General features: G+C 41.0%; 1 protein-coding gene across 2 annotated transcripts in view; it reads right to left on the reverse strand.

Annotated features, from left to right (window-relative positions):
* Positions 1-12011, reverse strand: part of trmt9b (tRNA methyltransferase 9B (putative)) — a 38655-nt gene extending 26644 nt beyond the window's left edge. Inside the window, exon 1 of one of the 2 annotated variants that reach the window (XM_062981527.1) lies at positions 11855-12011. The gene's annotated coding sequence lies outside the window, so the exon portion shown is untranslated. The remainder of the gene's footprint in view (positions 1-11854) is intronic. The other variant, XM_062981528.1, reaches the window with a different exon arrangement.
* Between the last annotated feature and the right edge of the window lie 340 nt (positions 12012-12351).

The following is a 12351-nucleotide window of genomic DNA, read 5'->3' on the forward strand; positions in this document are numbered from 1 at the left end:
TTCCTAAGATGTTGTGGACTCCATTTCCTAAGATTGGCTCTGCATCTCGTGGTGCCAGGGCGCATCTATTCAGTGTCTTCCAAGTCGCCCAGTCTTCTGTGTGCCCAGGAGGGAGTTTCTCATCAGATATCAACCATGGATTGAGGTTCCGGGTTTTAGCCTGCCACTTTTGGACTCTCATTTGCTGAAGTGTTCCTGTGAGTATCTCTGTGGATCTTAGGAAGCTGTTTCGTGATTTAAGGCATTGGCATGCTGGCTGATATCCAAACAAAGGATGGGCCAAAGATGTCAATGCCTTGGTCCTTTCATTACAGGCTGCTACTTCCCAACGAATGTCAGGTGGTGCAATACTAGCTAAACAGTATAATTTCTCCAAAGCTGTGGGGTGTAGACATCCTGTGATAATATAGCATGTCTCATTAAGGGCCACATCCACTGTTTTAACATGGTGAGACATATTCTACACTGGGCACGCGTATTCAGCAGCAGAGTATCCAAGTGTAAGGGCAGATGTCTTCACTGCATCTGGTTGTGATCCCCAGGCTGTACCAGTCAGTTTTGGTATGATATTGTTTCTAGCACCTACTTTTTGCTTGTTATTCAAGCAATGATTCTTATAAGTCAGAGCACGGTCCAGAGTAACTCCCAAGTATTTTGGTGTGCTGTAGTGCTCCAGTAAGATTCCTTCTCAGATAATCCTCAAAGCTCGAAATGCTTGTCTGTTCTAAAGATGAAAAGCACACGTCTGCATTTTAGAGGGATTATGAATCAGCTTTAGTTCAACCATTTCAAAGGTCCCTGTTTGAGCAGTGATGGCACTATCGTCAGCATAGATTAAACTCTCTGTCCCTTCTGGCAGTGACTGGTCATTTGTGTAAACGTTGAACATTAATGGAGCACGCACACAGGCCATTCTTCTGTTTTCGCCATCTGCTTCTCTGGCCCTGGAACTCAACAAAAAAGCTTTTGTTTTGTAACAGATTTCCTATGAAGTGACTGAGGTGGTAGTCACATGCCTCACAATCTCTGAGGATGCCTGCCATAGATGTGGGCGAAACGTCAGGAGAGAATATTTCTAGAACATGGCCATACAGCCCGGAATACATACAACAACCCTGAGGTGGTAGTCCTTTGCGATATTATAAAAAAAATTCAGGAAAAGATGATGATTTATGGTATCATATGCTGCTGATAGGTCTATGAAGACAGTTCCTGTAATCTGCTGTCTTTCAAAACCATCTTCTATGTGCTGAGTCAGTTTCAACACTTGTGGTGTGCAACTTTTCCCTTTCCTGAAACCAGCTTGCTGTGGAATCATAAATGGGTCTATTTTTTCTATAATTCTGTGCAGGATAAGTCTTGTATGGTTGAAAACTCCAGATTATGGTCAAAATGAGAACCTTGCAGCAGCTTAAAGGCTGATAAGTACATTATTATACAAGCTTTACCGCAGTTCATCAGATGTATGAAATGTTGAACTGAGTTACATTGTGAATAAGTTTTCAAAAAGTAACTGTATTGGAGCAGAAAAAGGAGAAAAGAAGGGAAAGTGGGGAGGGAGATAAATAAGCAGCACCTTTAAATCTAAATTTATTTTCACATGAGCATCTATGGATATAAACCCACTTCTTTGAATGCAGTTTGTGAGCATACAGGGGAAGGAGGAAATTATTGATACGGAAGTTAGAGGGAAATTAAAAGTAGAACATGTGGACTTCAAGGATCATATTATTAATAGTGGCCATTCATGAAAACAGCTGTTGAAAACAGCAAAGATATACTGGAATTGAAATCTAATTAAAAATGTAGTGCGATAAAACCTTCATGCTACTGAATGGCAATTCATTACAGAGGTTTTATTTTCAGAAGGAAGGTTTCATAACACTATATTTTTAGATTAGCTTTGCTGTTGCCTAGATATCATAAAGGTACCGGATTCTGTCTGATCTTGGAATCTAAGCAGGATCAACTCTAGTTAATACTTGGAAGGAAAATTGTGAATTGCTATAGCTATTTTTCAAGAGAAGTAACTGACTAAACCACCTCTGAGTGTTCATTGCCTAAGAAACCCTAATGAAATTCATAGGGTCTCCATAGGTTGACAGCCAACCTGAAGACACACACAGATTCATACTATGTACCTCAACTAGGGCCCATGTACACTACCATATAATCCAGTTTGAACTGCATTATAATGGTCATTGGAGACTCATGTAATGCAGAGTCCTTCTACCTACACTGACATATAATTCAGATGATCAAAGCAGATAATCCACATTATCTGTTTTGAACTGGATTATATAAATCTACACTGATATATAATCCAGTTCAAAGCGGATAATCTGGATTTTATATGGTGGTGGGGATTATATGAGTTTAACTAGATTATATGAGTTTGCACTGCCATATAATCAAGATTATCAAATCAAATAATTCAGATTATCTGATTCAAACTGAATTATATGAGTCTACACTGACAAATAATCCAGTTTAAAGCAGATAATTTGGATTTTATATGGCAGTGAAGATGGGGCCTGGATCGACACCACCATATAATCCAGTATCTGATCTCAGATTGTCTGCTTTGAATTGGATTATATGAGTCTACACTGCCAGATAATCTGGGATAAGAAGATAATATGGGATCAGATCCTAGGAAATAAAACAGTGTAGATTCACCCTTTACACCACCATATTATCCATCTTATCAAAGCAGATAATCTACATTATCTGCTCTGAACAGCATTATATGAGTCTACACTGCCATATAATCCAATTCAAAGCAGATAAATTGGATTTTATATGGCAGTATAGTTGGGGCCTGAAATTCCTTTGTTGCAGAACAGGAACTTCAGGCTTAGTAATGAACTATCTTGCAAGGTTGCAATGTTGCTCACTGCTTTTGTAATACAGTCATTTCTTAGATCAGATTTGTCCATCTATATGTCTATTTTTATGTATTGCTTTTCTCCCAAAATGTAATCCATAATCTACACTTTTTCACAGATCCTAGACTGCTTGTTCTATGTAGTATGAAGAATGATAACTGCTGGTTGATGATGGCAATTGAAGCTTTAAAAGATGAGTATGAAACCTGGTGCAACTCGTGATATGATAAGGTTCTATAAAGTGTTGCCTGAGTAGACATATTAGAATCTTGAATTCTTAGATTTATGGGCAGAGGATTATTATCCGTTCCACCAGCACACGTAGTTGTTAAGGCTGATCCTTTCAATACCTGGCTCTGTATCTCTGCAAAGATATTCCTTGGGACTTTCAGCTGGTAGGAGCATCTCATCCATGTTAGTAAGGGATTAAAGACCTTTGTCTTCAATTCACCAAATTAAACGGCTGAGTTGTGTTATGAATTGCTGATGATGGATGGAAGCTCTTATGGGTACCCGCGATCCAGTGTCACCTGCAGAACAGTAACATGCCACTCAGGTTTACAGAAGAAAAATGCAGGAACTTGACTAATTCCAAGAGATCAAAAGAAAAACAGTAGTATTTACAATGGTCCCACTGATCACATACAGAAATCCAGTCATAAACAGTCCTTTCTCAGTCCATAAATCTGCTTCAGAGAAGAATATAGTTCAGGTTCTTCACTCTCTTTTCTCAGCAGCAAACAGGCCTCAAAATAGCTAGACCTCTCCAGCAGTACTCAACCAGCACTGAAAAACTTGTCCAAACTGGTTCTGCAGCAGCAGAACAGAAACAGTATCAAATCAACCCCCAGGTCTTTGCAGAATCAGCCAATCGGTTTCATGTGCTTCATTTTCCAGTTAACACACACAGCATAGTGCCTTTGCAAACCATGACAAGTTGTGCCTAAGTATGATGTGATGGGAAATGGCTGGTGAGTGGATTGCTGGCATATCCGTCAGTAAGTTTCAATAAGGTGAAGTTTATATGTCTATTAAGTAGTAGCATGCAAAAGTAAATGTTTTCAGATACTTATCTTTGAGTTCCTGGTTTTAGCACCCATTCCTTCACAATCACCAATATTGGTTCTGCATGTGTTGCGTACGGATTTTATTGCATTAAATACTCACAAAATAAATACCACTCTAACAACTACCATGTCAGACTCCACAGAGAAGCCAATGAATTCCACAAGCATGTGGACAATTTCAATAGAAAGGAAACCATGAAAATGAACCAAAATCTGGCTACCAGTATTTATAAAAAAACTCTAAAATCAGGACAGTAAGTCAGGACAGTAAATAAAGAACACCATTCGGAAAGCAGAAAAATTCCAGACATGAAACAATCAGGGCCAGTTAACACCTCCCAACAAAGGATTCCACCAGGGAGGAAGCAGTCAGGCTTTGAAGCTGCAAGATCATTCAATGCTAATCAAGGTGGCCAATTGCAACATTCACACTTGCCTCAAACGGACAAAGAGTTCTTTCTCCCACCCTGGACCTTCCACAGATATACAACTTGCCTAGTTTCCAACAGACCTCACAACCTCTGCGGATGCCTGCCACAGATGTAGGCGTAACGTCAGGAGAGAATGCTTCTGGAACATGGCCATACAGCCTGGAAAACTCACAGCTACTTACACAAAGGCACAGAAGTTGGAAATAATCTCAATGCATGTAATCAACAGTTCATATGATATTTGCTCTCAGCATATAACAAAAGCAAACATCTTTTTAAAGCCGAGTTTTTAAAATAGCTTTGAAAAGATTGTGTAACATCTGATCCCCACCCCCTCCAAAAATATCTATTTTGGAATCCTGATTCATTCATGCCAAGACTCAAGACATACGCATAGTTCACACTGCTCCCAGGCAGAGGTGAAGTAAGGATGAGTCAGGTGGATTTTTTCCCTCGGTGCCTTCTCAGCCCTAGCAGCAATACTGAAATTATTCCATTCACCTCTTTCTTTCCAAAGGGGAAAGAAAATGACTGACCTAATTTGTAAAGTCTTTTCTGCAGCTGTAGAATGAAAAGGTCCTTTTGCATCCAGTTAGCTTATACATTTCGATTGCATGACCTCAAAAGAATGTAGACATAGAATATAATGGGACAGAGTGAACACATGCATGCTATAGGGGTGGAAAAACCCAAGGGTATTTTGTAAAAATGTATGGCACATTAGTGCAAAAGAGCAACAACCTAAGCATAAGGGTCTGGCATGTTTAAAAGTAAGTCTATAAAATCAACCAAGCAGAAAGACAAATGCCCAGTGCTCAAATAATACTCACTTGGCAAAACTTAAGGAAGAGGGAACAGATTTATTTTTAGTACCTCTAGAGAAATCTGTCTACACAGTTTTCTGTATATATTCAATAATTTGGGAAAGGAAAAAAACTTCCTTTAATAAATACTAAGGCTAGAAATATAAAAATGTTGGAAACATCATAAAAACCAAGATTATTATATTTATGCAATTAGGTCTGCATGATTATTGTATTTTTGGATATATATTTTGAATGTAGGGGCTGCGGTGGCGCAGCAGATTAAACCCTAAGCTGCAGAACTTGCTGACCAGGACGGGGTGAGCTCCCATTGCTAGCCTCAGCTTTTGCTAACCTAGCAGTTCGAAAACATGCAAATGTGGGTGGATCAATAGGTATAGTTTCAGCGGGAAGGTAATGATGCTACATGCAGTCATTCCAGCCACATAACCTAGGAAACGTCTTCAGTTTAGAAATGGAGATGAGCACCACCAGAGTTGGACTTGACTAGACTTAATGTCAAGTAGAAATCTTTATCTTCATTTATTTTGAATGTATATCCTTTCCTATGTATATTTTGAAATTATACCCTTTCCTATTACCAGATTAGCCTTCAGGGCCCTTCCCATTAAAATAAAAGAGAGTTATACCAATTCAACAGTTTAACAGATAATTGGTAAGAGTCTACTTTGAATCCAAATAATGCTTCATGACCTTTGCCCAAAGACTCTCCTGAACCAGAAGGCTTTTCTCAGTCCTAGTAGATAACATGCGACCCAAAAGTCTTTAGGAAGATTTCACCACTGAACACTATCAATGAGTAAGATATTCAGAACATACAGAATAGAATAATAGAATAAAATAACTTTATTGTCATTGTACATCGTACAACGAAATTAAATGCCTTCCCCAATCGCATTATATATGTACAATTTACAAAACAAAGCACCCATCCTTCCACATTCCAATTTCTGTTGCACAACCCCTAATGCCACATCAGCATGAAACCACACAGTTCAATATATTCACAGCTCTAAGATAAAAGCTATCTCTCAGTCTGTCTTTACAGAGAAAACTAAGAAATGTACAATAAACTGCACATATATAAACAAAGAAGCAAACATACATACATTAACTCTATAAGGCCATAATATGTATAACAGTTTTATCAAACATGTCTATAAAGGCATGACATAAGATGGCCAAAAAAGGTACCTTAGAAAAAGTGAAATATTATAACCACAAGAAAAAAAAACTCACAGTTAATTTTTTCTTTCATTCGAAGGTGAGAGAATTGCATCTATTTGCAAAACAAAAGAAAGATTGCTGTCTCTTCAAAGTGACTTAGATAATATAACAAGATATAGAAAATGTACTACACTGAACACTGTTTGTTGTTGTTGTGTGCCTTCAAGTTATTTCCAAATTTTGGCAATTCTAGGATTTTCTGAAGCTGACAAAAGTGTGACTCAAACAAAGTCACCAAGTGGGTTTCTATGGCTGAGGCTGCTTCTACACTGCCATATAAAATCCAGATTATCTGCTTTGAACTGGATTATCTAACAGTGCAGACTCAGATCATCCAGTTCAAAGCAGATAATGTAGATTATCTGCTTTGCTAAACTGGATTGTTTGGCAGTGCAGAAGGGGCCTGAGTGGGGAATCAACGCCTGATTATTTACTAGATGCAACTCCTATATTAAGATTTCTGAAAATTAAGTATTCTTTCAAAAGAAGCTTGAATTGCAAAGCCATGAATAGTAAATATGATAAAACATTGAAAAGTCCATTACGATTCAATAATCCCCCCTCCCCCCCCCGCGCATTAAAGTTACACCTAATTCTTAGCTTTGGCATTAAGATGTAACTGAATGAAGCCATTCAGTCGCACACACTTCCATTATGTAATTATGTATTGTTTCACGTTGCTACTAGTGTCGCAGGTTTATTGTTCTGTGTTAATACGTTTTTGCTCCCAGGCCCTGATAATCCCCTGACACACCTAATGCGCTTTAGGGAGGGCTACAAAACTGCTGTAAAGCAAACTTTCGAAACAATAGGGGGAAAAAAAGAAACTGTATGGAAAACAGAACACTGTTGAGGAAACAGGTCAACAACGGGAGGGTTCAAGAGGGCAGCATGTGGCTGTGATGCTGCATGGAAAGAAAACAAAGTCAGTGCACAGCTATGCAAACAAAAGACCAGCAACAGAAGGAGGAACAAGGGAAGCATCCTCTGGCCACCTGCCACTGCTTGGAATCTGAACGACAGACATACAACATTATTATCACATTACTATGTACAAATCCCAGCTACGAAGGGGAATAAATAATTCTACCTGCATCAGATTTACATCTCTTTGTTACATCTAATGCCACTGTATTGATTTTCCTGTACAGTGATCCCAACTGAACGAAGGTGGGTGGGAAAGCTTGTGGTCAAAATATCCATTTTCATGTCATCTAGTCTCGCCTCTCCGTTACCGGCGATGGTGTGCTATTGCTTTTTCCATACAGAAAGAGTAGCCATGCAGAGAAATCAATACACATCCTGCCACCTTAATAGAGCTGGGACATAACAGCAATACAGAGCAAAGAGGGAAAGGGATCTGGAAATTGGCCAGGCACCAACTTCAAGTTCTCTCAAGCCAACAAATCAGAGGTGAGCAGCAGAATCAATAACAGGCAGTCCCCCATTCAGTGGTGTAATACTAGTGATCATAATGCATTTTACATGGGATCTTATAGTCACTGTGACATAGCAGTGTACAGGCAGTCCCCCGAGTTACAAATATCTGACTTACAAACGATTTACAGTTAAGAACGGGGGTGAGACAACAGAAAATGAGAGAAATCTACCTCCAGGAAGGGAAATTCACTTCTGAAAGAGTTGTCATGGGGAAAAGGGGGTCTCCACTTAAGCTTTCACACCTATCTATAAGGCAAATTTTTCAAAATCCAATTATCACATAGATGTGAAATCTTCAGAACAGATGCAAAGAAAGCAAAAAAAAAAAAACCACACAGAGGTGTTAACTCTTCCCTACGCAATCCAAAGCATTATATCTATCTATCTATCTATCTATCTATCTATCTATCTATCTATCTCGGTGGGAGTTACACTTTTTTAAAGTCCCATTTTCCCATTTCTGTCTTACATACAAATTCAACTTAAGAACACACCAGCAGAACCTATCTTGTTTGCAATTTGGGGACTAGCAAGGAAGAGGCTACAGAACTTCAAAAGCACAAGCCAATCTGCAAGTCTGGATTTACACTGCCAAATGATGCACTGCCATATAATAATTACACATCACACACACACACACACACACATATATTATTTTTTAAAGTCCCGTTTCTATCTTACATACTAACTCAACTTAAAAACAAAACAAAAAATAGACCCATGTATGATTCCACAGAAAGCTGGCTTCAGGAAAGACAAAAGCTACACATCGTAAGTGTTGAACCTGACTCAGCACATAGAAAATGGTTTTGAAAGGTAGCAGATCACAGGAGCTGTCTTCATAGACCCGTCAGCAGCTTATGACACTGTAAATCATCACTTTCTACCGAGAAAAACTTATAATATCACAAAGGACTACCACTTCACTTGCTTGATAGGAAATCTGCTACAAAACAAGAGCTTTTTTGTTGAATTCTAGGGCCAGAGAAGCAGATGGCGAAAACAGAAGAACGGCCTGCCTCAGGGGAGTGTGCTTGCTCCATCAATGTTTAACATTTACGCAAATGATCAGCCACTGCAGGAAGGGACAGAGAGTTTCATCTATGCTAACAATCGTGCCATCACTGCCCAAGCAGTGCCCACCTGACTCATCCTTACTTCACCTCTGCCTGGGAACGGTTGAACAGAACCTCTCTGAAGCTTTAGGTGATCTTACTGTCTATTACAGGGAAAACCTGTTGATTCCTAATCCATCTAAAACACAGGCATATGCTTTTCACCTTAAGAACAGACAAGCATCTCGAGCTCTGAGGATTATCTGGGAAGGAATCCCACTGGAGCATTGCAGCACACCAAAATACCTGGGATTAACCTTGGACTGTGCTCTGACTTACAAGAAGCACTGCTTGACTATCAAGCAAAAAATGGGTACACTGAAGACATCTGCCCTTGCGCTTTGCTACTCTGCTGTTGAGTAATGCATGCCCAGTGTGGAACACATCTCACCATGTTAAAACAGTGGATATGGCTCTTAATGAGACATGCCGCATTATCACAGGATGTCTACACCCTACATCACTGGAGAAATTATACTGTTTAGCCGGTATTGCACCACTTGACAGCCTCTGGGAAGTAGCAGCCAGAAATGAAAGGGCCAAGGCAATGACATCTCCGGTCCATCCCCTGTTCGGATATCAGCGAGCACATCAACTCCTTAAATCAAGAAATAGTTTTCTAAGATCTACAGAGATACTTGCAGAATCACCTCAGCAAGCAGAGTCCAAAAGTGGCAGGCTAAAACCCGTAACCTCAATCCATGGCTAATATCGAGTGAGAGACTGGGTGACTTGGAAGGCACTGAACAGACTATGCTCTGGTACCATGAGATGCAGAGCCAATCTTAGGAAATGGGGTTACAAAGTGGAGTCCACGACATGCGAGTGTGGAGAAGAGCAAACCACAGACCACCATAACAATGCAGCCTGAGCCCTGCCACATGCACAATGGAGGACCTTCTTACAGGAACACCAGAGGCACTCCAAGTGGCCAGCTACTGGTCAAAGGACATTTAGTATAATGGCAAGTTTTTAACTTTGTGTTTTTAAATACATTGCAACTGTACCCTCGGTTTGCTTCCGACACAATAAAAAAAATATTAACTTGTAGGACAAACCTACAAAACTTATATTGTTTGCAGGTTGGGGACTGCTGGTAGTTTCTAGCCAAGGAAGAGGCTACAGAGCATCAAAAGCACAAGCCAATCTGTAAGGCTGGCTCTACACTGCCAAATGATGCAGTTTGAACTGCATTATATGACCCTATAAGGCAGTGTTTCTCAACCTGGGGGTCGGAACCCCTCGGGGGAGTCACAAGAGGGGGGGGGTTACAGGGATCACCAAAGCTTAGTATTTTCTAGTCAAGTTCTGTGTGGGAAGTCTGGCCCAGTTCCATTGGTGGGGTTCAAGGGGCCCTTTGATTGTAGGTGAACTATAAATCCCAGCAACTACAACTCCCAAATGCCATGGTCTATTTTCCCCAAATGTTCACATTTGGGCGTATTGAGTATTAGTGCCAAGTTTGGTCCAGATCCATCATTGTTTGAATCCACAGTGCTTTCTGGATGTAGGTGAACTATTTATTTATTACATCATTTCTCTACCCCGCCCTTCTCACCCCTCAGGGGACTCAGGGCGTCTTACAACATGAACATATATATCAATGTATATCATGTTTAAAAATCCATTTAAATTAAACACTTACATTAAAATTGAGAGCTTACATTAAAAAATCTACATAGTTATACATATAAATATACAGTAGAGTCTCACTTATCCAAGCCTCGCTTATCCAAGCCTCTGGATTATCCAAGCCATTTTTGTAGTCAATGTTTTCAATATATCGTGATATTTTGGTGTTAAAGTCATAAATACAGTAATTACAACTTAACATGACTGCATATTGAACTACTTTTTCTGTCAAATTTGTTGTATAACATGATGTTTTGGTGCTTAATTTGTAAAGTCATAACCTAATTTGATGTTTAATAGACTTTTCCTTAAGCCCTCCTTATTATTCAAGATATTCGCTTATCCAAGCTTCTGCTGGCCCGTTTAGCTTGGATAAGTGAGACTCTACTGTACATTCAGGCGCGTTTCAAGTCCAATTGGGGCGATCAGTGAGTCGTATAATTACTACAACTCCAAAACTCAAGGTCAATGCCCACCAAACCCTTCCAATATTTTCTGTCAGTCATTTCTGTGTCCCAAGTTGATTCAGTTCCATCATTGGTGGAGTTCAGAATGCTCTCTGGTTGTAGGTGAACTATAAATCCCAGCAACTACAACTCCCAAATGGCAAAATCAATCCCACCCAACCCCACCAGTATTCAAATTTGGGTATCTGTGTCAAATTGAGTCCAGTGAATGAAAATACATCCTGCATATCAGATATTTACAATACGATTCATACAGTTATGAAATAGCAATGAACATAATGTTATGGTTGGGGGTCACCACAACATGAGGAGCTGTATTCAGGGGGAAGGTTGAGAACCCCTGCGATAATGCATCCATGGGTAGATCCAGCCGGAGACACCATGGCCACCCCCACCCACGTCTCTCTCCAAAAGATGGGCGCTATTTTAAGATCCCAAGCAGTGGGAGGACTTGGAAAGCAAGCCAAGCCGGGAAAGGAAGAAGCAGGTGGAGGGATGGCAAAAAGAGAAGTTGCACGAAGCGATGCTGCAGAAGCGAGGGCAATGCAAAGCAAGGGAGGGGGGTGCCTGCAGGGAGGCTCACTGGAACTTCCTCATCTGGCATCTCAAGGCGGGCAAAGAACCGCCACCTGAAAGGCGCATTCTAGACACCCTGCTCTTCCCTCACGGACAAATGCTACCGTATGCCTCCGAAGAGGCGCGCACCGACACAGCCGTCCCAAGGACTGAGCCACTGCGGCCGTCCCCCGCCCCTCTTCCTTACCTGCACCGGCCGGTAGGAGGCAGGGAGGGACCCGCCTCAGCCTCCTCCTGGCTCGGCTCCCCGCCACAACCTCCGCCGCCGAGCCTGCATCCTGCCTGGAGAGAGAAAAGAAAAGGGGGAGGAGAGGAGAAAAAGGGGGCGGCGCCTGACCGGAGAGGCGCATCCTCCCCCCTCGCTCTCCAGTGGTATCGCTCGCTTTCGGGCGCCCGAAGCAGGAATGTACCACTGTTGGGGTTCCGAGGGGGGGAGGGGAGAGACACACTTCCATGTGCGTTTGTATGTATGACTTGCATCTCCAATTTGGGGGCTTAACCATGAAGCGACATGTTCTATCCCATCTTGGATGCTAAGCAGGGTCGTCCCTGGTTAGGGTTTGGGTGGGAGGCTGAAGACTGTACTTCAGGACTCTTCCACACAGACCTGTAATCTCAGAATATCAAGGCAGAAAATCCCACATGAGTGTGGACTCAGATAACCCAGTTCAAAGCAGATATTGT

This window comes from Anolis carolinensis, chromosome 5 (assembly GCF_035594765.1).
Source record: "Anolis carolinensis isolate JA03-04 chromosome 5, rAnoCar3.1.pri, whole genome shotgun sequence".
Classification (NCBI taxonomy): domain Eukaryota; kingdom Metazoa; phylum Chordata; class Lepidosauria; order Squamata; family Dactyloidae; genus Anolis; species Anolis carolinensis.